General features: G+C 50.7%; 1 protein-coding gene across 3 annotated transcripts in view; it reads left to right on the forward strand.

The window, feature by feature from the left end:
• Positions 1–25,771, forward strand: part of PHKA1 (phosphorylase kinase regulatory subunit alpha 1) — a 1,109,231-nt gene that overhangs the window by 617,307 nt on the left and 466,153 nt on the right. The window lies entirely within an intron of this gene.

Consider the following 25,771-nt stretch of genomic DNA (forward strand, 5'->3'; position numbering starts at 1 on the left):
CTTTGGCATTTGGCCCGTAACACACATATCGTCAAACAGCTGCGATATATTTGGTAGCAATAGATCCTAGAAGGTTTTGTAGAATGCTACCGTTAGGCCATCCGCCCCCGGCGCACTATTCGCCCTCATGCCCGCAAGAGCTTCCAGGATTTCGTCCTTCTCAATGGGAAGGGCCAGGAATTCCCTATGTGAATTAGAGAGGAAGGGTAACTGTATATGATCCAGATAATCCCGTATGTCCTCATCCATGTTTGTCTGTCGTGAAGCGTATAGCTCTGCGTAATATGACCGAAAGCGAGCCGCAATATCTGCCTCCTCAGTAAGTAGGTCCTCTTCGTCCGATCTAATTTTTGTAATGTTGGCTTTACCCCTCCGGGCCTTTAGTATATTAGCCAGCACTGAGCCCGGCCTGTCACCCTCTCCATACACCCGAGCCGTAGCATACTTCCCCAAGTGCTTCACCTCAGTATCTGCCGCCTCATGATATTCTTCTAACAGTGCCTTCAGCTCTTCTGTAGCGCCCTCCGCCCCACCCAGCTGCTGCTCCGCCTCCAACTCCCCCAATCTGCGCTCCAACATCGACAATCTCCGGGGAATTGAGCGCAGCACCCCAGAGTGCTTAGTAATGGCCACCCCTCTGATATATACCTTAAACGCCTCCCAGACCGTTTGGAAACTACCAACTGAGCCAATATTGGTATCGAAAAATGTTGTTATTGCTTCCGCCATTTCCTCCTTAAATAGAGGATCCAATAAAGAGTATGGGGGAAATTGCCACGTAAATGAGGGTATGGTCTTCTTAGGGGTGGTGAGAATCAGCAACACAGGGGAGTGATCGGATAGGGTTCGCGGCAACACCTGACACGATCGCACCTGCGGCATAAGAGACGTTGATGCGAACCAGTAGTCAATACGCGTGTGCAGGTTATAGTAGGCCGAATAGTGCGTGTAGCCTCCCACCGCAGGGTTAAGCGTTCTCCATACATCAGAAAGAGCCATACTGATCATTGCCCTGTGTAGAATTGTGACTGCCGCCGCCGGAACTCTGGCCGGTCCCCCCGATCTGTCTAGGCTCGGGTTCATTACGATATTGAAATCTCCTCCCCACAAGATTTGAGGTGCACCGCTATCCCTCACTGTCGTGGCCAGCATAGTGTAAAACTCCGGGCAGTCATAGTTTGGGCCGTAAACATTGACCAATAGCAAATCGAGGCCTCTACCCTGACATCAGGATAGTACATACCTACCCCCGCTATCCGCTGCCACCAGCTGCGCCGTGTACCCTGACTTAGGATTGATCCAAGTAAGCACCCCTCTGGCATGTGTTGTAAATCCGTCCGCATGCGCATTGCCCAGCAACCCTCTAGTGCGCAACATGGGACTCTGGTTTGGGAGGTGCGTCTCCTGGAGGAAGGCCACATCAATGACATGTCTATTAAGGTACTGCAACACCTTACACAACTTCCGGTGGTCATTCAGGCCTCTACCATTCCAGGTCACCACCCTTTTGGAGTCTAGCGCCCCTCGAGGAGCAGTAGTGCTAGTCATTACTATCCTGTTCTTTTTACATTACTCCTTCCTCTAAGTGTTGTATATGATCTCCGTTGTGTAACATGAGCAGCCCCATGCGCCGCCGGACCAGCCTCTGAACAAAGAACTGAAACCCATCCCTCTCCCCCCTCCCACAGCAGACCACCCTCAACTCGGCTATGCCGCATCCCATTTAGAGATTACCCACACCTCCCACTACCCTCCCCCCAACAAGTGAACCCCTCAAAGTTGTGATATGCACTCACGAGCGGAGGTCGCTCTGTACTGAATCTATAGAAAAATGTCACCTTGCACCCAGCCACGACCTCCGGACGCAGATCTCAAATCTTTGCCCCACCGCTAAGGTAGAATTGAACCATTATATACATCCTTGCGCGACACACACCCCTAAGGAGTGGGCAGTGCCATCTTGTACACCACACTTTGTGTGTGGCAAGGCTGCCGCCCGCGCCCAAGCCTATGTGACCGCCTCCAAGCTTTGGCCGCCACCGCCATGTCAGTGTACTAGCTTCTTACAGCCTGTTTGTCTTTTCTTTTGTGCAATCAATGTCTAATGGGCAGCCGCGACATGCATTGTGTCTACGTAGTTTCCCCCCCTTATCAACTCCCATCCCTCCAACCCCCGCACTCATGAAAACCTCAGCCCACACTTGCCACCAGTCGACACTCAGTCTTGGTGCTCCAGCACACCCTCCTCCTCTTCCTCCTGCGATTGTCTCTCTGGGCTCCGCCTCCGCTCTTTACTCCAGTCTTTCAATGCCTTCTGCAGTGCTTTAGGATCCAGGAAAATGTGGGTTCTCCCCTGTCTATTCACACGCAGCTTTGCCGGGTACAGCATCGCATAATCCAAGCCCAGCTCCCACAGCTGCTTTTTAATCGGGATGAACTGCCGTCTGGCCTTCTGCACCCGCGCTGTAAAATCCGGGTAGAGCGAGATAGTCGACCCCTCATACTTCAGTGTCTTTTTCTCCCTTGCCACACGGAGGGCCGCGTCTCTGTCCCGGTAGTTCAGTAGCTTCGCTATAATTGGCCGCGTTGACTATAGTGACAGATGTGTCACTCCTGGGCTGGAGTGGCTAGCTGGGTGAGGTGGAGATCAGAGGACTCTGGTCTCCAGCAGAGTCCGAGCTCCACATCAACCTGTTGGAACTCCATGCAATTTGCTTGCCATTGAAAGCCTTTCTTCCTTCAGATCAAGTGAAGGCTGTTACAGTTGTTCATGAACAACACCTCCGCGATGTGGTACTGCAACAAACCGGGTTGGGTGGGGTCGTGGGCCCTTTGTGAAGAGGAACAATATAGCATTCCCCCCAAGGGGAATGTCCCCCAAGGCACCAAGTAGATCCTCACCCGAGGATTTAAATTCCTTTAGAATCCTTTTTAGGAAAAATGACAGTAATCCAATTTTGAATTCATTCATTTAGTGTATTGATTATGCTGTTGTCACATGAATTAACGTAATTCATGAAGCACACAGGTTCCAGAATGCATTGTAATCATTGCTTTGATCAATCATATTATATTCTGCATTCTTAGTCTTCCCTTAATGTTCCCAATGCATTTCGGGCAAACTGCCCTTCATCAGGTGGTAGTATCTACAAGCTTAATATAAGGACTAATTAACATGAGGAAACCAACGCGCATTTCGACGATTAAGTGATTAAAAAAGAGGTTAAAGTGACGAAAATGAAAACACCAACGTGAAAAAATGTCATGCTTCTCTCGAAGTTATGGGATAATGTGTAGCAATTGTGGTGTGCCGTAAAGTGTAAATAAAAAATGAACCGCTGAAGTTAACCCGAAACGGGTATGATAATATCCTAAAAACGAGTATGTTATAACGTCGGTAAGAGAATCACTGTACTTTAGAATGATAAAAATTTCGAAATGTACGTTCGAAAACTGTGAAATGACGAAGTCGTGTAGTTCCATGAATGCGGTCAAATATATCCGCGTTCATGGGAAAACGTGCTTAGAAATAAAAACCCATTACTGACAAAGTGACCGACTCTTTACGAGTGCGAGGAGGTTTGGGCAGGTAATGATATGCAACGTATCAATGATTTTAAAGAAAAGCAAAGCAAAAATTCGGAATAGTGCTATATCGTGAATGCGATTGAAAAAGGGGACTTAGGGGACATTCCCCTTGGGGGAATGCTATTTTGATGTTCGGTACGTTGTGGTCCGGAGAGCGATACCCCAGGTGCACCTTTCATTGTATATCAAGAAGAAGAATATTCTGAACATTCTTAAACCAGTTGTGCATGGGCTATAACTACCTTTTGTTTTTCCCTTTGTGAAGAGGCCCTGCGTCTCTAGACATGGCATTTCACTGGTGATTCAACACCTGGCAGACTCTCTGAACGCCAGAGGGGACAAACTCAGTCGAAGATGCCTAGCAAATAACATATAGCATCTCCATCAAGAGGTGGTGCAAGTTCTCTTTAAGCAGTTTAGACACTTGGTTAGATCTGTTCACCACCACCACGAACTTGCAATGTCAGCTGTTTTGCATGCTGGAGTTTCTAATTTGATTCTCACTCAGAAACGCTGTTCGCCTCAAGTGAAGCTCCAGCCACCTGTAGCCTTTCTGTTGAGAGTTCTCATGAAGGTCAGGAACGCCTGTACGCAAGTCATTCTTGCAGCTCAGGATTGGGCATGGAGAGTCTGGTATCCTGAACTCTTGAGCATGGACATTGGTCCTCCAGTCAGGCTGCCTCTTTGAGAGGATATCCTGTCGTGGCAAAAGGGGAGGGTTCTCCACTTGAGCCTGCACACTCCCCACCTTCATGCATGGAGATGGAGCTGTGGCATTTGGCAGCTTTTTGTCGGCAATGTTATCATCTGTTCTTTCTGCAATGTCCTGTACTCTGTCAGGCAGCAATGTGGACATCCATGCACACGTTTACCAAGCACTACTGCTTGGAAAGTCAAGTCCGTCGTGATGGGCACTTCGCCTGTTCGGTCCTGCAGGACTTTCTAATTTAATTGGCTTTGCCATCCCACCTCCCGGGAGGTTTGCTTGTTCATCTATTCTAAGGTAAGGAATCTGTGATCTGCGGCTAGGAGTGATTATGCCTTATCTGATAGAGACTATATATAGCCACAGATTACTTATCAACCCTCCCATTCTTCCCACTCTGCGAGCCGATTACACTGTAAGGCACACCCTTCTCAGGGACTAAAAGTGCTCATTGTGGCTCGGCGCTCCTGGCTTGGAAAGTCGCGAAAGTAACTGACATCAGCACGCCGAGGTGGAGCCTATATAGGTACTGTGCACGTCACTTCCGACGTGGATGACACAGTATTGTAAGGTAACCAATCTGTAGCTAGATAGTCACTATCAGATAAGGCGTTACTGAATGTTCTTTGTGGATTCTGAAAATGAGTTAGGTTTTCACACAGACATGACTGACAGGCAAATATATTTTTATACCAACTCTGCATTTTTTATAGGTCTGTGCCACCACAATTGTATCTAAGTAAATATCTGAGCACATTTGGTAGTAGTACGGATCTTTTCCATGTTTTTGGAGGATGTCTTCAATTCTTCAGATATTGGTAAACTGTTCAATTTCAGTCACAGTGCTGATATGGATTGAAGTTCTCTCTTTACTGTTTATAATCGGCTAAGTGTGGATTGCAGGTTTTTTTTCCCCTTTTTTTTCTTTTTTATTTGCTGTTCACAGCTTACAAGACAAATCCATTGCAGGCTTATTGTTTCAGAATTCAGGTAATTAGGGATTAGGCGGCCTCTCACTAGATGCCCTTCTCCGTTGTGGCAGTTAATCACAGTTGTGGAGGACTTGGCTGGTCCTCTTTTTCATTTGAGGGCCCTGAACTGCATCTCTTGTTTCTGTAATTGTCCGGACGTGCAACAGAGGGAAACGTTTTGACTCGATAACTGGCCAGCTTATATGTTTAACATTTTAGGATTTTCATTTATAGTTATAAATATTATAAAAATTCCCCATTGCATTCATGAACCTGGAACATTTTATATCACTATATTTATCCATAAATTCACATATAGGGTGCAATTTTCTATATGCTGAGCAGCCCCTTCAAGATTATTTCAAAAGTTGGACAGAGAAGTCTATTTCATTACTGAATTACAGCATTGTTGTGCAAAATGCTGAAAATCTATCCAAAATATAGGAAAAAGCACAGCCTGTTGAGCTTACATTGAAATTTCTGTGCTAAATATCCTCCTGTTGCTTTGTTCCTCTTCACAAAGGGCCCAAGACCCCACCCAGACTCCAGGAGCTTCCACTACTCTTGATGCATTGTAGTGTCACTGTCTTTCCAGAGTCAGATCGTTTATCTGGCTTTGTATGAGACGGATCCCAGAACACTTTTGAGGCTTCACATTTTTGTTTTTCAGGGCATTATCTCTCGGAATTGAACTTTTTCAGCTTGATTCATCAACTTTACTTTACATTTATTGATCTACTGAGTGATATTTTTTAAATTACATTTTACAGGTTTTTTTCTTGTGAAGGTGCCCACTCCTGTTTTTTTGAATGTCCATCCTGTGACAAGAAAAAGAGCCATTGGCCCACACAGGGTGCGTGGTTTCTCTTCCAACTACTCATTCTGTTAAGAATATAAATTTTGCTTGAAGATGCAAAAGACCGAGAAGGCAGACTGAGAGGCAAACTGGAGGACATGACGGTTGAGGAGGAGCAAAATAGGAAGCATAAAAGGCTGACAAGATCTTTATTCAATCAGCTTTAACAGAGAAGGATCCTTCACCTCAAAAGGGCTCTCTCTGAGGGATATCTAGGGAGACAAGGTTGAGTAAAGGAGATGGAAAACATCAACATCACAATTCTCGTCAGCAGTCCCCATCAACAGCAAAAGTCACGATGTTGAAAGCGGAATTTGCGTTGAGGAATTGGGCAACAGCATTTTACTCCTGTTCAAGATCGAATATCCATTGGGCAATGTTAATGCATTTTTTATCGACATTGGGCAAATCTGAAGGCTAGTATCACATTCGCTGTTGCATGGGCTGATGGCTACTCAGTTACCAGCAACATCAAACTCTTCCATTGCTATGTGAATTAAATCAATTCATCGGACAGCAGTGTTACAATCTCCAGGACTGAACTCATTGGCACACTTCTCCATGTCACCAAGATCTATGCCAAGGTTGGCAATGTTGCCTTGTGCAAACTAAGACTTGTTCTTAAGGAGACGTATCTACCATCGGGCTCTCCAAATTTTGTCATCCCAGTGAAGAATCCAATCTAAGTTCTGGTATGACCTCTTAATCTGCCTTCACCACTGAGGATAGTCTTGCAACCAACTGCCATGTTGTCAATTAGGAAAACTGCACTGCCATCCCAAGTGGCATCAACGTGCAGATCTTTAACTGACGACTCCATTCAATTCCTACTTGCATGATGATACCTGCTCATCGAATACACCAGTGTCTCCTGCAGCTTCTCCTTCCAGGGTTTCACCAACAGCCTTCCATCGTGTACTCATTAGGGGTGCTACTAAATTGAACATCTCACTAGAGGCATAACAAAGCTGCAGTTTCCATCATATCATATTGGAGACATTGCAATCAAGGATGTCACCAAGACCTCTCCTGCCTCTAATACCAGGTATTTTAAAAAATGGGGAATTCAAGTTCCTGACTCGAGCAACAGTAAAGGCAGCAGCTCCATGCCGTCTCAAAAAATATGCTGGGCATAGAGACCTGAAGTTCCTAAAATCTGAAAGAGACACGTTAGTTATAGATTCCTTACCTTAGAATTACCCCCAGGCGTCAGACTGGATCCGGAACGTTTTTTTGTCAGCAGGACCTCTGCGTGTCGGAAGGTGGCGTCGGTCGGCTCCGCGTCCGTCGTTGGCGTCGTGGTCGCCGGTATGACGTTGCGGCAGCTACTTAGACGCCGCCCTTGCGCGCTGATGTCAGTTCTTTTTCAGCGCCAGCCAGCGCAGATCCGGAAAGAGCGATACCTCCAGTCACCTTTTGACTGATATTTTCTGGCCTTTATCGACTTCTTTTCTGAGTCCATCGACTCCTGGTGCACGAGGGATGCCCGGTTTCAAGGCCTGCGGTTCCTGTACCTGACTGATGTCGGTTACGGATCCGCACCGCGTGTGTCTCTTTTGCCTGGAGCCCGACCACGACCCCAAGTCGTGCTCCAACTGCTGGTCAATGGCGCCGAAGGCTTTGCGGGAGCAGTCCCGAAAGTTGCATGAGCTCCGGCAGTCGTCTCCGTGCCGTTCGAGGTCCCGGTTGCAAGGGAGATTGAGGGACCGGTCGCGGAGCCATCACCACTCGTCCAAGTCATCGAAGTCTTCACACTCGGGGTCGGGTAAGTCGAAGCACAAAAAGAAGTCTAAGAAACATAGTCGCTCTTCGACTTCTCCCCATCGGTCGGCTGGTGCAATGAGGGATGCGGGCGGTGCCCCTCCTGCAGCTTTGCGCGGAGCCCGAGGAGTCGATTCCAGGCTTCCCTCCCTTCTCGGGACCCAGGGCGACTCCCTCCCAACTTTGTACGTTCTACGAAGCGATGCATGCCATCTTTGGGTGAACTGAACCCGCCGGCACACCTTCGGGCTCCGCGGACTCGGTTGGGGGACCTTGCCTTCTCTGCCGTTGGCTCCGGCGCCGGCAGGCCCCCGTGGATCCAGGCCTGGATCTGGATCGGCACCGGTTGACCTGATTACACCTGATTACACCTCAACCGGTGCTGCTTCCTCAGGCTCCTCAACCGCAACCCACGCTGGTCGTGTCCCCATCGGCGTCGACCCCAGCCTCCATACCGACTTGGAGCCTGACCAGCGTCGCCTGACACGGGATCTGGCGCCGAGTGAGGTTTTTGTGCCCCTGTTCACTCCTGGGGTGCCTTTTCGCCCAGATTGGCAACCTGAGGAGGAGGACTGGGAGGGTTCAGGTGACGCTTGAACTGATCAGATGGAATCTGAGCAGGACTGGAGAGAGGAACTGGGTGATGCCAGTGGTCTTGACACCTCTCCTGACCTTGGCATGTTGTCTCCTCCTACCGTGGCTATGGAGGAGGGAGCGTCATACGCAGTGGTGTTGCGTAGGTCGGCCGAGACCCTCAACCTCGAGCTTCCTACAGTGGCGGTCAGGACTAACCTTCTGACAGAGGTGCTTACCAGCTGCCGTTTAATGAGGCCCTTAATGACGTCCTTATGGGCACGTGGCCCAGGCCCAACACAGGGGCACCCGTGGATAGGATGATTGCCCGATGCCACCGCCCGACTCTGGGCGACCCCACCCCGGAGAGCTTGGTGGTCCAAGCCTCCACTTCCAAGAGCGCATTCCCTACCGCTCCACTGCAAAGGAAATCCAAGAAGCTGGACCATCTTGGGAAGAACATTTTCTCTTCCGCCAGCTTGGGACTGTAGTTGGTAAACACCGCATGTCTGGGCCGTTATTCCCACTCTGTGTGGGATACGGTTGCGCAGGTGCTGCCCCAGTGTCCGGAGGAGGCCCGGACAGTGCTCTCCCAAGCTGTCGCTGCCGGGAGGGACGCAGCCAAGTTTACCATCTGTTGTGGGCTGGATACCGGCGAATCTCTGGGCCGGACAATTTCAATGTCAGTAGCACTTCGTCGCCACCCCTGGATGAGATCGACTGGCTTTTCAGGGGATGTCCAGTACACCTTGATGGACATTCTCCTTTGATGGCCGTCGCCTTTTTGGCGACAAAGTGGACAACGCTCTAGAGCGTTTCAAGGACTCACAGGCTACGGCCAAGTCCTTGGGCCTCTCTAGCTGCCCAGCCCAGTCTGCTTTTCACACCTTTCATGGCTACAAAAGGGGTGCCCCACTACGTCCCGCCCAGAGCCACAGGCCGCAGCAGGATGCCCAACCTTCGCACGGCCGGGGACGTGTGAACCAACGCCGTGGTTCAGGGGGCCAGCTGGTGGGCCAGTCCCCCTCCCCCCCTCTGCTGCAGCCTCCAAACCCTCCTAGTCTGATCTTTCAGGCCCATCAAACGCAAGTGGGCGGCAGGAATCGCCATCACCTCTTCCACTGGCGCACCATCACGTCGGACAGGTGGGTTTTGCAAATAGTCCGGGGCTACTTCCTCCCCTTTGAGACTACCACTCCAGCCATGCCACCGCGATACCACTGCATGTCGTAGAACCATCTGGCCCTTCTCCAGCAGGAAGTTACGGCTCTCTTGGCCAAGGGAGCCATCGAGCGGGTTCCTGTCCCAGAAGTAGGTTGTGGTTGTTATTCCCACTACTTTCTGGTCCCCAAGAACGACAAGGGCGTGCGTCCTATCTTGGATCTCAGGGACGTCAACCGCTTCCTCCGGAAGGAGAAGTTCAAGATGTTGACGCTTGCTCAGGTCTTGTCTGCCCTCGACCCGGAAGACTTAATGGTAGCGTTAGACTTGCAGGGTGCTTATTTTCACATCCCCGTCCTGCCGGCCTACCGGCGTTACCTGCGGTTCATGGTAGGCCACTAGCATTTTCAATTTACCATGCTCCCCTTTGGCCTTACCAGCGCCCTTCGGGTATTCACGAAAGTGATGGCAGTGGTCACAGCTCATCTGCGCAGATCATAGGTTTCAGTCTTCCCCTATCCCGAAGACTGGCTGTTGAAGGCGGGCTTGCCCCAGGCAGTCGCCCAGTTCCAGGCTACGACCGACCTCCTGCATTTGCTGGGGTTTTCCATCAGTGTGCCGAAGTCACACCTGATTCCCTCTCAGAAGCTCCTCTTCATTGGAGCGGTTCTGGACACGAAGCGGTTTCGGGTCTATCCTCCCGAACAGCGAGTCTGGGATATCCAGGCTATGATTCCAATCTTTCAGCCTCTTTCCCGGGTTTTGGTCAGAATGACCGTGAGGCTGCTAGGCCTCCTGGCCTCCTGCATCCTGCTGGTCGATCATGTCCGGTGGCATATGCGGCCTCTGCAGTGGGACCTGAAGTTCCAGGTGGCGCAGCATTGGGGGAATCTGTCCGATTGCATCCAGATCTCGGAGGGCACTGCATGTCAATTGCAGTGGTGGTTCACGAACCAGGATTGAATCAACGGCAGATCTCTCTCCCTTCCCCAACCAGACCACACAGTGGTGACAGATGCGTCACTTCTGGGATGGGCCGGCCACATGGGAGAGGCGGAGATCAGAGGCCGCTGGTCTCCGGCGGAGTACGGGCTCCACATCAACCTTCTGGAGATCCGGGTGATTTGTCTTGCACTGAAAGCATTCCTTCCCTCTGTCCGGGGAAGAGTAGTGCAGGTGTTCACGGACAACACCACTGCCATGTGATACTGCAACAAACAGGGTGGGGTGGGGTCGTGGACCCTATGTCAAGAGGCCCTCCTCCTCTGGACATGGCTGGAACATCAGGGCAAATCCCTGGTGGTTCAACACCTGGCAGGTTCCCTGAACACCAGGGCAGACAAACTCTGCAGCAGGTGCATGTTGGATCATGAATGGCGTCATCACTCGGAGGTGGTGCAAGGTTTCTTTCAACAGTGGGGAGAGCCTTGGTTAGACCTATTCACCACCGAAGAGAACGCGCGATGTCAGCAATTCTGCGCATTGGAATTTCCAAGGCGGCACTCGCTAGGCGACGCTTTTCATTGCAAGTGGAGTTGCGGTCTGTTGTACGCCTTTCGGCCTATACCACTACTGCCCGGAGTGCTAAAGAATATCCAGCGGGACCAGGCCTAAGTCATCCTTGTGGCTCCAGATTGGGCACGAAGAGTCTGGTATCCCTAGCTGCTCAACATTGCCATCGATCCTCCGATCCGACTGCCTCTTCGGGAAGATCTTCTGTAGCAGCAACAGGGCACGGTCCTCCACCTGAACCTGTCCAGCCTCCACCTCCTTGCATGGAGATTGAGCAGCAGTAGTTGATGTCTTTCGACCTGCCTCCTGAAGTCTGTGATGTAATCTTGGCAGCCAAGCGTCCCTCCACTAAGGCGGCATACGCCTGCTGATGGAACAAGTTTGTGGCCTGGTGCACAGCAAAGGCTGTGGATCCTCTTTCTGCCCCTCTTTCTGAGGTTCTTTTGTTTGTTCTTTCTTTAACCCAGCAGGGCTCTGCTCTGGGCACTATCAAGGGCAATCTTTCGGCCATCTCTGCTTTCCTTTGGCTTCCAAATCAGCCCTCTCTTTTCAAGTCCCCGGATGTAAATCGTTTCTTGAAAGGCATACCTCATCTTTTTCCTCTTATTCCTTTTGTTATGCCTCAGTGGGACTTGAACCTGGTTTTAACGTATTTAATGTGCACTCCCTTTGAGCAATTTCACAACTGTCCTTTGAGGCTCTTGACTCTCAAAACTGCGTTCCTGGTGGCCATCGTCTCTGCCAGACGAGTGAGTGAGCTCCAGGCGCTTTCTTCTAAACCTCCTTGTCTCTCTATCCATCCGGACAAAATGTCCTCAGGACCCATCCATCCTTCCTGCCCAAGGTTGTCACTGCCTTCCACATCAGGCAGACTATCAGTTTGCCCACCTTCTTTCCGTCTCCGCATTCTGAGAAAGAGGGAAAGAGGCTCCAACGTCTGGACCCAAAACGTGCGCTTTCCTTTTATTTGGATCGCACCAAACAGTTCCGGGTGGACGACCAGCTCTATGTTGGGTACATGGGCGCTAAGCAAGGGCTGGCCATACACAAGTGGATTATCTCCCAATGGGTTGTCTTGTGTATCAAAGCCTGTTATTCTCTGGCAAAGAAGGTGCCCTCCAGTGGGACTGCGCGCCCATTCCACCAGGGCAATGGCACAACTTCTGCTTTGGGACGTGGAGTTCCTCTGAATGACATTTGTCAGGCAGCCACGTGGACTTTGTTGCACACTTTTACCAAACACTACTGCCTTGACAGTCAAGTCCGGAGAGACGGCTTCTTTGGTCGCTCTGTTCTCCAGGACTTTCTGGTGTGATCTTGGTTTCCAGACCCACCACCGGGGTTGGTATTTCTGGGATATAAGGTAAGTAATCTATAACTAACGTGCTTCTTTAAGAAGAACAAGTTACTTACCTTCGGTAACAATATATGTGTAAGAAACATTAGTTAGTTATAGATTCCTTACCGCCCCCACCCATCCTCCCTGTTCTGCGAACTGATTTCTAGGGTTAAGGACATCCTTTCAGGGCCCTAGTTTTGTGCACCAGTGGTCAGTGTCTTGCATGGCGTTTCTGGTGCGGAAAGTCGTGGACAGAAATGACGTACAACTGGAGTGTTTTTTTCTATTGCAGACTCCTCATGAGACCTTTATAGCAAACTCTGGAGGACCAGTGGAACCAGTTCTTGAACAGTTGAGAGAACAAATTGACTCTATCCAAATCAGCTATCCAATCACTCCCATAGTGCACCAAATTGGATAACTTTATGAAAGCAACCTAATTCCATCAGGATCTCCAAGTTCAGACTCTAGTAAGAGATGCATCCCTTCAGGATGGGGAGCACACTTGCGCCATTTAAAGACTCTGGGACTATGGTCACACAAAGAGAAGACTTACTACATCAACCCACTAGAGTTTAGAGTAGTTCATCTGGCTTTAAAATATTTTCTTCAGGCAATCAGAACAACTTCTCTGCTTGTTCAGAGGACAATACAACAACAATGTACTACCTGAACAAGCAGGGAGGGACGCATTCGAGACCTCTGTCGCTAGAATCTGAAAGAGACACGTTAGTGATAGATTCCTTACCTTAGAATATCCCCAGGCGTCAGACTGGATCTGGAAAGTTTTTTCATCAGCACTACCCCTGCGCGTCGGAAGGTGGCGTCATTCGGCTCCGTGTTTGTCGCTGGCGTCCTAGGTGCGGTGATGACGTCACGGAGACTACTTAGGCGTCACCCGTGTGCGCTGATGTCAGTTCTTTATTTTTCCGTGCCAGCAAGCGCAGATCCGGTTAGAGCACATACCTTAGTCACTTCTTGACTGAATTTTTTGAGACTTTTGTCTCCACTTTTTTGAGTCTTTGACTCCGGGTGCCACGTAGGGATGCCTGGGTTTAAATCCTGCGGGGCCTGTCGCCATAGGATGTCGGTGGCCGACACCCATGGCGTCTGTCTCTACTGTCTGGAGCACAACCATGACTCCCGGTCATGTTCTGACTGTCTGGCTATGGCTCCGAAGGCCTTGCGGGAGCGGTCCCGTAAGCTGCTGGAGGCCCGGCAGCAGTCTCCGTGCCGTTCGAGGTCCATGGGTCGATCACGGACCGACCGCGGAGTCATCATCATCGCTCCTCGGGGTCGAAGTCTTCACACTAGAAATCGGGTTAGAGACGTCATAAGAAGTCGAAGAAGCGCTTACGCTCTCCGACGTCCCCCTGTCGGTCTCCGGATGCGACAAGGGTGCCGGGGTACCTCCCCCGCGGCTCCGTTGGAGCCTGTGAGTCCCGCGGCCTACCCACCTTATCCGGGGCCGTTGGCAACTCCTGCCCAGGTGCAAGATTTTCTTGCTGCCATGGACCACCTTTTCAGGCCTCGGGCTCCCTTTGGCTCGCCTTCCGACCCCGCGGTCCCAGCTGAGGGCCCTCCCTTGCCGGCTCCAGCCCCGGTGCCGCAAGGTACTCCGCTGGCGGCTCCGGCCCGTTCCCGGCGCCGTTGGACCATTTATATCCCCCTGTCCCTCCCCCACCGCCGCAGCCTGTGCCACAGGCAGTAGAGGAAGGAGACAACTGGGAGGGGTCTGAGGACCCTCTTGCACGGCAGTGCGAGTCAGAAAAGGAATGGACAGAAGAGTTGGAGGATGCAGGTGGCCTTGACTTCTCCTCTAAACCTGGTTTTCTTTCTCCTCCTACTGTGGGCATGGAGTAGGGTGCTACATACACTGTGGTGCTCCCTAGAGCAGCTGAGGCCCATGACCTTGACCTGCCTACTGTGACCCTCAAAACTAACCTCCTCACTGAAGTCCTTCAGCCGGCAGCAAGCTCTATGGAGCCCCTGCTACCTTTCAATGACGCGTTAACTGATGTGTTGATGGGCACCTGGGGGTTCCTGTGGATAAGTACGTAGCCAGGCACCATCGGCCGGCCCCGGGTGACCCTGCCTTTTTGACAACCCACCCAACTCCGGAGAGCCTGGTCATCAAGGCCTCCACTTCCCAAAGCGCATTCCCTACCGCCCTGACGGATAAGGAATCTAAGAAGCTGAAGCAGTTTGGCAAGAAACTGGTTTCCGCTGCCAGCTTAGGGCTGCGGTCGGTGAACACCGCATGCCTCTTGGGCCGCTACTCCCACGCTGTGTGGGACACGGTTGCACAGACGCTGCCTCAGTGTCCGGAGGAGGTTCGGGCAGTGCTTTCCCAAGCTGTTGCTGAGGGAAAAGATGCAGCTAAGTTCGCCATCAGGTGTGAACTGGACACTGCGGACTCAGTGGGTAGGGCGATCTCCACAACAGTCGCCCTCCGTCGCAATGCCTAGTTGCGGTCCACTGGGTTTTCAGGGGATGTTCAAAGTTCTCTTATGGACATGCCCTTTGATTGAACTCGCCTGTTTGGCGATAAGGCAGATAGTGCGCTGGAGCGTTTTAAGGACTCCCGGGCTACGGCCAAGTCCTTGGGTCTCTCCACCACGCCCCCGGCCACCTCTGCTTTTTGTTCATTTCGTGGCCATGCAAGGGGCGCCCGACACGTTCAGTCAACCAGAAGCCGGCGCAGAACCAACCTCTGCGTGGATGTGGTTCTCGCCGCGGCGGGACAGGGGGCCAGCGTGCGGGTCAGTCCACCTCTGCTCCTGCAGCATCAGCCTCAAAGCCTTCCTAGTCCGAGCTGTGGTGTGCACCCCACGCTGGCGGGTGGCAGGATTCGCCATCACCTCCCCCACTGGCGTTCTGTCACCTCGGACATGTGGGTGCTGCAAATCATCCGAAGGGGCTACTCCCTCCCCTTAAGAGTTTCCCCCCCCCAGCCATGCCACCTCAGTTCCACCGCATGTCAGGGGATCACTTTGCGCTTCTCCAACAGGAAGTCACGGCCCTCTTGGTCAAGGGAGCCATTAAGCGCGTTCCTGGGCCAGAAGTAGGACGTGGTTGTTATTCCCACTACTTTCTGGTTCCCAAAAAGGAGAAAGGGGGCCTGCGCCCCATCTTGGACCTCAGGAACGTCAATCACTTCCTCCGGAAGGAGAAGTTCAAGATGTTGACTCTGGCTCAGGTCTTGGCTGCCCTCGATCCTGGAGACTGGATGGTAGCGTTGGACTTGCAGGACGCATATTTTCATATCCCCATCCTGCCGGCCCACCGGCGTTACCTGTGGTTCACGGTAGGCCACGAGAACTTTGTTTGCCGTGCTCCCCTTCGGCCTTACCAGCGTCCCTCGGGTGTTCACGAAAGTGATGGCGGTGGTCGCAGCTCATCTGCGCAGGTCACGGGTTCCTGTCTTCCCCTATCTCGACGACTGGTTGTTGACGGCGGGCTCGCCCCAGGCAGTCGTGTCCCACCTCCAGACTACGGCCGAACTCCTGCATTTGTTGGGGTTCTCCATCAATGTGCCAAAGTCGCACCTCAGAAGCTCCCCTTCATCGGAGCGGTTCTGGATTCGAAGTAGTTTTGGGTTTATCCTCCCGAGCAGCGAGTCCGGGATAGTCAGGATATGATTCCGATCTTTCAGCCTTTTTCCTGGGTTTCATTCAGGATGACCCTCCGGCTCCTGGGCCTGATGGCCTCCTGCATCCCGCTAGTGCAACATGCCAGATGGCATATTCAGGCTCTGCAGTGGGACCTCAAGTTCCAGTGGGCACATCATCAGGGCAACCTGTCCGATCATGTCCAGATCACGGAGGGCACTGCACGACAATTGCAGTTGTGGCTCACGAATCGCGATTGGGTCAGTGGCAGATCCCTCTCCCTTCCCCAGCCGGAGCGCACAGTGGTGACGGATGCGTCCCTCCTGGGATAGGGTGGTCACTTGGGGGAGTCGGAGATAAGAGGCCTCTGGTCTCCGGCGGGGTCCCGGCTCCATATCAATCTGTTGGAGCTTCGGGAGATCCAACTTGCACTGACGGCATTCCTATCCTCTGTCCGGGGAAGTGTAGTGCTTGTGTTCACGGACAACATCACCGCCATGTGGTATTGCAACATACAGGGCAGGGTGGGGTCGTGGACCCTATGTCAGGAGGCTCTGCGCCTTTGGACATGGCTGGAACATCAAGGCATTACCTTGGTGGTTCAACACCTGGCCGGTTCTTTGAACGCCAGGGCGGAAGAACTCAGCCGCCGTTGCATGATGGATCACGAATGGCGTCTGAACTCGGACGTGGCACAAGGTCTCTTTCTGCAGTGGGGAGAGCCTTGGTTAGATCTATTCGCCACCAAAGAGAATACGCAATGTCATCAGTTCTGCGCATTGGAATTTCCAAGGCGGCACTCGCTCGGCGACGCTTTTCGTCGTGAGTGGAGCTGCAATCAATCTATCAGTCAGGACATTTATAGAGCGTGCTACTCACCCATGAGGGTCACAAGGTGCTAGAGGGGGGATGGGGGGGGGGGGGGGTGAAGCAGCTACTGGTCAAGCAGCCAGGTCTTGAGAAGTCTCCTGAAGGTCAGCAGGTCCTGAGTCTTTCCAAGGTGGATGGGGAGGGTGTTCCATGTCTTGGCGGCGAGTTGGAGAATGATCTGCCGCCGGTGGTCGTTTGGCGCATGCGTGGGATGGTGACGAGGGCGAGGTCAGCGAAGCGAATCTGGCGGTTCGGGGTGTAGAAGGTGAGTCGTTCGTTGAGGTATGCTGGTCCGGCGTTGTGGAGTGCTTTGTGGGCGTGGGTGAGGAGCTTGAAGGTGATTCTCTTGTTGACCGGGAGCCAGTGCAGGTCTTTTAGGTGGGTGGTGATGTGGTGATGTGGCTGTGGCGAGGGATTCTGAGGATGAGGCGTGCGGAGGCGTTTTGTATGCGTTGAAGTCTTTTCTGAGGCCGTGGTTCCCGCGTAGAGGGCGTTGCCGTAGTCCAGCCTGCTGCTGACGAGGGCTCGGGTGACCGTCCTTCTGGTTTCGGTGGGGATCCATCTGTAGATCTTGCGGAGCATGCGGAGGGTGTTGAAGTAGGAGGAGGAGACAGTGTTGACTTGCTGGGTCATGGAGAGCGTTTAGTCCAGGATGAAAACCAGGTTGCGTGCGTGGTTGGTGGATGTCGGGGGAGCTCCCAACCTGGCCGGCCACCATGAGTCGTCCCATGCGGAGGGTGTGGAGCAGAGGATGAGGACTACTGTCTTGTCAGAGTTCAGTTTCAGGCAGCTGGTCTTCGTCCACTCTGCGACGGCCTTCATTCCCTCGTGGAGGTTTGATTTGGCGGTGGCTGGATCCTTAGTGACAGAGAGGATCAGCTGGGTGTCGTCGGCGTACGAGATGATGTTGAGGTGGTGCGTTCGGACGATGTTGGCGAGTCTGTTGTACGCCTTTCCACCTATACCACTTCTGCCCAGAGTGCTGAAGAAGATTCGGTGTGACCGGGCCCAAGTCATCCTTGTGGCTCCGGATTGGGCACGAAGATACTGGTATCCCGAGCTACTCAGCGATCGATCCCCCGATCTGACTGCCTCTTCGGGAGGATCTTCTGTCACAGCAGCGGGGGACGGTCCTCCACGCGAACCTGTCCAGCCTCCACCAACATGCGTGGAGATTGAGCGGCGACAGTTGACGGCTTTCGACCTTCCTCCCGAAATCTGTGATGTCATTCTGGCAGCCAGGCGTCCCTCCACTAAAACGGTATACGCCTGCAGGTGGAACAAATTTGTGGCTTGGTGCATAGCAAAGGCTGTGGATCCCCTTTCTGCCCCTCTTTCCGAGGTCCGTCTGTTCCTTCTCTCTTTGGCCCAGCAGGGCTCTGCTCTGGGCCCTATCAAAGGTTATCTTTCGGCCATCTCCGCCTTTCTACGGCTTCCAGATCAGCCTTCACATTTTAAGTCCCAAGTTGTTAATCACTTTCTCGAAGGCGTTACACACACGTTTCCTCTCGTGCCTTTCATAATGCCTCAATGGGACTTAAGTCTTGTTTTGATCTATCTGATGTGCACTCCCTTTGAGCCCCTTCATAACTATCCCTTACGTCTTCTCACTCTAAAGACGGCCTTCCTGGTAGCTATCACCTCTGCCATGAGAGTGAGTGAGCTCCAGGCTCTTTCTTCTAAACCTCCCTTTCTCACTGTTCATCCGGACAAGGTGGTTTTGAGGACTCGTTCTTCTTTCTTGCCAAAGGTTGTCACGCCCTTCCACATTGGGAAGTCCATCACTTTGCCCACCTTCTTTCCGCCTCCACATCCTTCAAAAGAAGAAGAGAGTCTCCACCGTCTGGACCCAAAACGTGCGCTCTCGTTCTACCTGAGCAAAAGACACACATTTGATTTGCATATGGCCATGTCTGAACTGGGGTGGCAGAGTGGGCTAAAGAACGGTGATGGATTAAACCCAGATCTGTTGACTGGGTGTGAGTGTTTGATTGGTTCTGATGCTCCGTCCATCACCACCCCCTTTTGTACCGCTTTGTTCGCCATAAGTTGGCAGGGTATGCTCAGACGTGAGTCCCTTGCTCACTTTGCCACTGGAATCAAGCAAGCCTGGCTGAAGACGGCTGAAATGCCAGAAACCGGTCCTAGGAAGCTTGTTTCCGGTCCAGGGAAGGCATGGCTTGGCAGTTCGGGCTGGACTGTTCCCATGAGGCACAGGGTCATACTGATTTGCATATGGCCATGTCTGAACTGGGGTGGCAGAGTGGGCTAAAGAACGGTGATGGATTAAACCCAGATCTGTTGACTGGGTGTGAGTGTTTGATTGGTTCTGATGCTCCGTCCATCACCACCCCCTTTTGTACCGCTTTGTTCGCCATAAGTTGGCAGGGTATGCTCAGACGTGAGTCCCTTGCTCACTTTGCCACTGGAATCAAGCAAGCCTGGCTGAAGACGGCTGAAATGCCAGAAACCGGTCCTAGGAAGCTTGTTTCCGGTCCAGGGAAGGCATGGCTTGGCAGTTCGGGCTGGACTGTTCCCATGAGGCACAGGGTCATACTGATTTGCATATGGCCATGTCTGAACTGGGGTGGCAGAGTGGGCTAAAGAACGGTGATGGATTAAACCCAGATCTGTTGACTGGGTGTGAGTTTTTGATTGGTTCTGATGCTCCGTCCATCACCACCCACTTTTGTACCGCTTTGTTCGCCATAAGTTGGCAGGGTATGCTCAGACGTGAGTCCCTTGCTCACTTTGCCACTGGAATCAATCAAGCCTGGCTGAAGACGGCTGAAATGCCAGAAACTGGTCCTAGGAAGCTTGTTTCCGGTCCAGGGAAGGCATGGCTTGGCAGTTCGGGCTGGACTGTTCCCATGCGGCACAGGGTCATACTGATTTGCATATGGCCATGTCTGAACTGGGGTGGCAGAGTGGGCTAAAGAACGGTGATGGATTAAACCCAGATCTGTTGACTGGGTGTGAGTGTTTGATTGGTTCTGATGCTCCGTCCATCACCACCCCCTTTTGTACCGCTCGTTCTACCTGAAGCGCACACAACAGTTCCAGGTGGATGACGAGCTTTTTGTTGGCTACGTGGGCGCTAAAAAAGGTCGGGCCGCGCACAAACGGACCATCTCTCAGTGGGTCGTTCTGTGTATCAAAGCATGTTACTCGTTGGCTAAGAAGGAGCCTCCTGTGGGGGCTGCGTGTCCGTTCTACCAGGGCAACGGCGGCCACTACTGCCTTGGGACGCCACGTTCCCTTGCAGGACATTTGTCAAGCAGCTACGTGGGCCTCGCTGGACACGTTTAACAAGCATTATTGCCTTGACAGCCAAGTCCAGAGAAAAGGCTTCTTTGGCCGTTCTGTTCTCCGTGACTTTCTGGTGTCTCTTTCAGATGCACAAGTTACTACTTGTGTAACAATATATCTGTAAGAGATATTAGTTAGTGATAGATTCCTTACCGCCCCATCCATCCTCCCTTTTCTGCGAACTGATTTCTGGGGTTAAGGTCATCCATTTCAGGGCCCTAGTTTCATGGCACCAGTGGTCAGTTTCTGGCATGGCTCTGCGTTCCTGGCGCGAAAACTTGTGTACAGAACTGACATCAGCGTGCATGGGTGGCGCCTAAGTAGTCTCCGTGACGTCATGTCGGCGCCTACGACGCCCGACAATGAACGCGGAGCCGCACGAGACCACCTTCCGGCGCGCAGGGGTACTGCTGACAAAAAAACTTTCCGGATCCAGTCTGACGCCTGGGGATATTCTAAGATAAGGAATATATCTCTAATTAATGCCTCTTACAGATATATCGTTAAACAAGTAGTAACTTGTGCATCACTAGCCATGTGGAAATTGCTTATTGCAAGTAACTTGACAATTACAGCTGTCAATCTCCCAGTGGTTCAAAACGTGGAAGCGGACACCCTCAGTCGAACCTTCCTAGAAAACCACAACTGGATTCTAAATGACGAAGTTGTAAAAGACATTTTCCAAGAGTAGAGAAATCCTCAAATAGACTTATTTGCAGACATAAAAAATGATGCCGAGACCATGCCTCCTGATAGTACCAGCCTGGGATGAAGGGGAATGCTGTTTTAATAGACTAGTAGAACAAATTTCTCTACACATTTACACCAAATGTCCTCATTCAACATTTCTGAACACATTTTATCGGTCCAAAACCAGGGTGATATTCATTGCACCTCGTCAGTGGTGGCTCACTGTCCTTCTTCACCTATCGGAGTGCCTAACAAGAGATTGCTGTGTAGACTACGCAATGCAGTCTGCTGTGGTGTCACCCAGAAAACTTCTCAAACTATAGAACGTTCAAAATGCCACAGCCGCACTGGTCCTCAGCCTCCCCCACCGCAGTCACATCACCGAACACCTTCAGCAACTCCTCTGGCTATCAGTCAACACTATCAAGCTCCTCACTCACGCCTACGAAGCCCTCCACAACGAAGGACCAGCATATTTGAACAACTGCCTCAAATTCCACGTACCTACCAGACACCTCCGCTCCTCCCAACTGGCCCTGGCCACCATCCCATGAATCCACAAGACCAGAACCGGATGAAGATCCTTCTCCTACCTCGCCGCCAAGACTTGGAATACCCTGCCTCCCCACCTCAGGCAATCCCCATCACTGACCCAATTCAGGAAGGATCTCAAGACCTTGCTCTTCCACTGAACCCCAGCGCCCAGACAGATCAGCAGCCCCCCACCCCCTCCCCCAAGTGCCTAGACAAATCATCAGCTCCCACCCTCCAGCACTTTGAGACCCTCACAAGTGAGTAGCCGTGCTTTCCAAACCGCTGCTTGATTTATTGAGACCGGATCTCCTGTACAAATTTGGGGGCCAGAATCTGGTCTCCAGCCTTCCACCACTGAACTTAGCGACATGGCTCCTGAATTCCTGCAAAATGGCCATCTAGGTCTTCCACAAGAGTGCATGACCATTCTTAGGGATGGTAAATGTCCTTCCACAAGAAGATCATACAACTTCAAGTGGAAGTGATTTTGCATTTGGTGCATCCAGAAAGCAACAATCTTTCCTCCTGTCAAGAAGATTTACGGATAACATACCTTCTTTATCTATCAATACCTGATTTTCAATTTCTTTCTATTAATGGTCACCTTGTGGCTATGCGAAGTCTCAATCACAAATCTTTTTTTTTTTTTTTTTTTAAATATGTGTGATTAAAGATTTTCTAGAAGGTATTAAAAGGCTTTTTCCACCAGTTAAGTACATTTCTCCTCCTTGGGAACTTAATATTGTTCTCTCTAAATTAGCGCAACCCTCCACCTCCAATCCCCTCCTCACTTTTCTACCCATACATAAGACTACTTTACAACATCTTACATGGAAAGCAGCTTTCCTTGTTGCTATTACTTCTGCCCTTAGATTTAGTGAGATTCGGGCTTTAAGTGCTTCTGAACCATGTACAGTATTTAATAGTAATAGAGTGGTTATGAGAACACACCCCAGTTTTCTTCTTAAGCTAGATTCGGATTTCCACATTAACCAATTCTATTTCCTTACTCTCTTTGTTCCCTCATCCATAACGGCCAGCAGAAAAATGCTTAAATTCTCTCGACATTAAGAATCCTGAAATTTTATCTATACAAATCCAAGGATATATGACAGACAGACCATTTTTTCATAAATTATGGTGCATTACATACAGGCTTGCTTTCTTCTAACCAATCTATTTCTAAATGGATTGTATCATGTATAATTCTTTAGTACCAGATAGCAAAGGAACCCCTACTTAGTAGGGCAAAGCATATTGGCATAAGGACCCAGAGACCGCCAGTATTGCATCATGTTCAGCAGGTGGCAGCTGCATCAGTTCTTTTTCCTGGCACCTGGTGACTGGATCCTGGAGCATTCAGCTCAGACTGTTATGGGTTTTTTTTACTCCCAAATTCACCTGTGGAATTTTTTTTTATTTGATTCTCTTGATGTCTTTCATCATCCTTTCACTGTTTTAAGCATTTTGAGGCATGTTCTCATTTATTATTCTTTCTCCGTTTGATAGGTGCCCTGCCTGTGGGAGAAAGAAGGACAAATCAGACCCTCACAATGTCTGTATACGCTGCCTTTCATCCACACTTGTTCCGGAGCAGTGCCAACACTGCAAGAAGTTTTCACGTCACATCCTTAGGGAGAGAGAGATGGAGACTTCACCTTCATAGCATGGAAGAACACCGCAGAGAGCAAGTCCAGTCTCAAGGTCATACCTCAGAGCAAAAAGAGACTAAGTCCTCTACCAGGGCTCTTACATCTGCCTATGAGGGATTTAGAAGTGTGCCAGCCCACAAACGAGGGAGTCGATGTCAAGACCAGGTACAGCACCAACATGCTCGCTGTCAAAGGGCTGGCTCACCATCAAGGCAAGGTAGAACTCATGCGCCGTTGACGCGCTCTGTAAAATCGATGTTGAGGAGTGTATCAACATCAATGATCCATGTGGGATGATCCATCGACACTGAGAAGCAGTTCGATGTCCGGACATCAGAGGAGATCAGTATCGAGGAGAAGGTCAAGAAATCCATCTCAGCGTTGAGGACACAGGAGAAGAAACATTATGCAAATCTATTTATCACCTCATTCAGTGTAATCAAGGGCATAGTCCCCCTCTTCCCCGATAGTGCTACTGGACTCTCCACCAACATCTCCTCCGCCACTGCCTGGGCCTATTCCTCCGGCACCAATGATTCAGCCTTTAGCACCACCAAGGCCTAGATCGCGCTCCAGAACGAGCCATTGGTCACGCCATCACAGGCATCATTCAATGAATGAATGTAATTGTTTTTATATAGCGCAACGTTCACTCCAAGGAGTATCTTGGCGCTGATGCTGAGGGAAGGGCACCTTACAGGAGAAAGAGAAAGCTGGCCTAGTCACAGATGATAGATGATCAGAGAAAAGACCAAGCCATATTCTCTGGAATACCAAAGATCCATGTTTTTAAGGACTTCCTAAAAGCGAGTTAATTTTGTGTATGTCTGAGTTGGGTAGGCAAGGAGTTCCAGGCTTCTGTCCCTATGACTACTAGTGTCTTGCCACCCCTAGTTATAAGTTAACATTTAGGCGTTGTTAGGGGGTTCTCGGAGGATGACCGTAGGGTACGTTGAGTGATGTATGGCTTAGTTCTAATGTTGGGGAACAAGGCATTCATCCTCTTCAAGGCGCTCTCGCGATTGCAGCCATTGATCTCGATCCAGGACACGTAGATTCTCCAGACATTGATCCAGACACACAACGTTCTCTTCTACAACACCAGAACGATAGTTACAGATTCGCCATCGCCCCGTATCTCTTTAGTGGATAACATTACCACCTTCCAGGAGGTTCTGGTAAGAGGTGAGTCAAAACCTAATATTCATATTTCAGTCTCCACACTTCACATCTGTTATATTTGAGACTCCACACCAGCGGTCAGCTTCAAGACCTCTGCTTCCATTGGTGCCAGGTCTTTTGGAGCCAGTATTGGAACTCATTCTGACCCTGGACTCAACCAAAAAAGCTTATTTGAGGCTACAGAAACAATGTAGGCCTCCTGAGCAAGATCCTTTTTTACTCCAATGGGATCCACCTCCTGACTTGGTGGTCATTATGGCGGCTAAGAAACATCATGTTGCCACCCCTGCTTCTTCGGTTCCTCCTGATAAGTAGAGCAAAAAATTGGACTTGTGGGTCGCATGGTTTGCAACACGGCCGCAACCACCATGAAAGTGGCAAGTGCTACTGCTCTCCTGGCTAGATGTGATAGAGCGCTCTGGGACTGTATCCAGCAATTTACGGACGATCTTCCCTTGACAAAAGCGAAGGAGTACTGGAAATCATTAACAAAGGACTCATCAGCGCTGCAGTGGACTCCTCCTTTTTGGCGGCACATGAATATTGACATGGGACTTCCTTAAGGCGTCATTCTTGGCTCCGCCTCACATCTCTTAAATCAGAGTCACAATAAATGATTTAAAATTTTTCTTTTTCGGGTTCTACCCTCTTCGGCAGCCACACAGATGATGAGATGGCTCGCAAATGTGTTCCTTTAGGCTTTACCTATGAAGGTTTTACCCTCAGAAGGTTCAAACCCCTCATTGGTACCAGAGTCGCCTGCAGCCACAACAGCAGCGGCCATATCCGCAGCAACTGCAATCTTGCGGTCTATCTTACCAACAACCTGCCCAAGGGGGTAAACCCACAACAGGGTCCAAACCTTCAATCTTCCTTGCCACCTCTTCTGTTATGCCCTCTGGTAGGGGGAAGCATCTCACACTTTCTGGTAGAGTAGCAAAAAAATCACAAAAGATGCCTGGGTTCTGAATATTGTTCAAAATAGTTATTGTCTCAGATTCACCAGTCCTCCCCCGACCATACCACCAAAACCATCAAGCCATCATCTGCACATGCTTCGGAAAGAAGTCAACACCTTGTTACAGAAGCATGCGATAGAGGTCGTCCCCCCACAAACAACGGGGTATAGGCATCTACTCCAGATACTTTCTGTTGAAGAAAAAAGCCAAGAATGAATTCAATCATTTTCTCGACTTAAAAGTAGCCAACAAATGGATTAGACGAGAAAAGGCTTGGATGCTGGCTTTACATCAGATCTGTCCCCAACTATACCAGGGAGATTGCCTTTGTTCTATAGACTTCCAAGACGTGTTTCTTCACATATCCATCGCCAAAAAAACACTACAAGTTCTTGAGGTTTGTAGTGGGGCCGGACCATTATCAATACCAGGTCCATTGGCCTCAAGTCAGCTCCCATACCTTTCTCGAAATGCATGGCAGTAGTTGCTGCTCATCT

This window comes from Triturus cristatus, chromosome 10, assembly GCF_964204655.1.
Source record: "Triturus cristatus chromosome 10, aTriCri1.1, whole genome shotgun sequence".
Classification (NCBI taxonomy): Eukaryota; Metazoa; Chordata; class Amphibia; order Caudata; family Salamandridae; genus Triturus; species Triturus cristatus.